The sequence below is a fragment of the Chionomys nivalis genome, chromosome 4 (assembly GCF_950005125.1).
Source record: "Chionomys nivalis chromosome 4, mChiNiv1.1, whole genome shotgun sequence".
Classification (NCBI taxonomy): domain Eukaryota; kingdom Metazoa; phylum Chordata; class Mammalia; order Rodentia; family Cricetidae; genus Chionomys; species Chionomys nivalis.
In genome coordinates this window covers 70,802,619-70,805,281 of record NC_080089.1, presented here as the reverse complement: position 1 = coordinate 70,805,281, position 2,663 = coordinate 70,802,619, and the positions used below count along the sequence as shown (strand labels likewise).

Genomic DNA, 2,663 nt, shown 5'->3' with positions numbered 1-2,663 from the left:
GTGATTGTTTGAAGTGGTGAGACTGGTCTACATTTGCATCATTCCTTTACAAATTAGATCATTTATTTATTGAGGGATATGTGCCGCGGTGATGTGTGGAGGTCAGAAGACAACAGTGTGGTGTAAGTTCTTTCCTTCAACCTTTACGTGGTTCTGGGATGGAATTCGGGTTGTTGGGTTTGCGCCTTTACCTGCTGAGCTCCTACCGGCCCTGTGATAGTTCTGGAAATGCAGAAGCTTTATAAAACGTTGCGATACTTGAGGCAAAGATCATTTTCCTGTAACAAGTATAGATATTGTATTGATACTCTAGACATTTCTATCCTGGTACAGCCTCTCAGAACAGAAGACAGTTTACACATGTCCCAGTATAGATGCTTCTCATTCAGGGACCCACACACAAGGAAGGAAAGGGCAGGACAATAGGGTGAGTGGCTGGTGGAGTCTGGAAGGATGAGTTCCCAGATTGTAAAGGACATGTTCATCCTAAATCCAACTCTTTTTTTTCCTTAAGATTTATTTTATTTTTCTTTGTGTGTCTTATGTGCACATCTGCGTGTATGTGTGTGCACGTGAATTCAGGTACCTGTGTAGGCAGGATGAGGGTATCAGGTCCCCTGGATCTAGAACACAGGCAGTTATCAAATGCTGATATGGGTACTGAGGACAGAACTCAGGTCCTTTGGAAGAGCTGTGCACACTCAATAACCACTAAGCAATCTCACCTACTCTTAACTTTCGAAACACTGTACATCCATTTGGAGACTGAATGTGTCCAGAAAAACCACAATTTATAACCCCCAGTTCACATGAACTGTTTCCTGTCTTATGTTATCAAGAAACTGTTGCTTTCTGGACCTGGCCAAACAGGAGGCACCATCATGGGTGTTGACATTCGCCAAAAGGACCAAAATGTTTGGTACAAGGAGCCCAAGAGCCAGGACATCCACCCGTGATTGCTAGTCAAGCTGTTCAGGTTTCTGGCCAGACAAACCAACTCTACCTCCAATCAGGTTGTCCTGAAAGTGATTTATGAGTTGCACTAACCGGCCACTTCTGTCCCTGTCCCGGATAATCCGAAAGATGGAGCTTCCTGGCTGAGAGATCAAAACAACTGTGGCCGTGGGGACAGTCACAGATGATGTGCAGATTCTGGAAGTACCCAAGCTAAAGGTGTGTACACTGAGGGTGAGCCAGGCAGGAGGTCGCATCCTCAAGGCTGGGGGTAAGATCCTCACCTCCAACACCCTGGCCCTGGAGTCTCCCAATGGTGGTGGCACCATGCTCTTGTCTGGTCCTCAGAAAGGCCAAGAGGTACTGGCATTTTAACAAGGCCCCGGGAACCCCACACAACCACACCAACCACACTAAACCTTATATTCGTCCCAGGGACCGCAAGTTCAAATGTGCCAGAGGCAGATGGGCCATCGCAGCTACAAAAACTACCTCTGAATCTGATCTTACTGTTTTTTTTTTTTAAATAAAAAAAAAAGCTTTGGATTTTGGAGAGAGAGAGGAGAGAGGGTTATTTCTTGAAAATGACCTCTCTCTTCAGCCCATTCCAAACGGCATCCTTCCCACACCATTTATTATAATTTGCTTGTCTTCTACTATTTTGACAAATTTTGAATTTTTAACCCTATAAATAATCTTAAACTACTCAAAGCTGTCATCCCCTAGATATGAAAATCAAATTACGCTCAAGAATTCTAGGTGACGGAAAACATTAGCCAGCCCCATACGATACAGATGAGCATGGGAGAGTGGCATAGCTGATAAGCCTGGAACTTCATCAGCACTGGAGGGGTGTTTATTTAAAGGAGATACCTGCTTCCTGCTTTACAACATACCAAGTATTTCTTCTCAACATTTATGAGCTTAAATAGATGCAGATGTTGCCAAAGAATGTGTTGTAAGATTAGCCATCTTAGAATCGTGCCGTTTGTGCGCTGAGAGGCTTGTTGAGGATAGCTCCGCATCCTCCTTTTAAATGGGAGGAAACTGAGGCTCAGAGAAGTCCATGGACTTGTATGCAGAGCTTACCCCTGAAGGCTTAGTTGCAGATTGCCTTTGTCCTGGTATTCTGTGTGTGTGTGTGTGTGTGTGTGTGAATGTGTGGGTGTGTATATGTGTCTGTCTGTCTGAGAATGGGTGTCAGAGGACTACTGTGGAATTGATTCCCTCATTACACCTATATATGGGTCCCACAGATTAAACTCAAGTCTCCAGGCTTGTACCCAAGTGTGTAGTGAGGAGCTGCCGGCAGGCCTGCTTTTCGTTCCACCCGGCTCCCGCATGGCTAGCTTTCCACCCGAAATAACAACACACAAATTGTATTCTTTTAAACACGTTCTTTTTAAGAGGCCCGTTAGTTCTAGCCTCTTAATGGCTAATTCTCACATCTTGACTCACCCATTTCTAATAATGTGTGTAGCACCACGAAGTGGTGGCTTACCGGGAAAGATTCAGCATGTCTGACCTGGCGGCTGGCTCCATGGCGTCTGACCAGAGAGGAGAGGCATGGCGTCTGGCTCACTTCCCTTCTTCCCAGCATTCTATTCTGTCTACTCCACCCACCTATGTTCTGACCTATCAGGCCAAGCAGTTTCTTTATTAATTAACCAATGAAAGCAACAGATAGAAAGAAATCACTTCCACATCAC

At 45.1% G+C, this 2,663-nt stretch overlaps 1 pseudogene; it reads left to right on the top strand.

Moving 5' to 3' along the window:
• Positions 1–881: 881 nt before the first annotated feature.
• On the top strand, positions 882–1,480 carry LOC130873530 (60S ribosomal protein L18-like; annotated as a pseudogene).
• Positions 1,481–2,663: the final 1,183 nt, after the last annotated feature.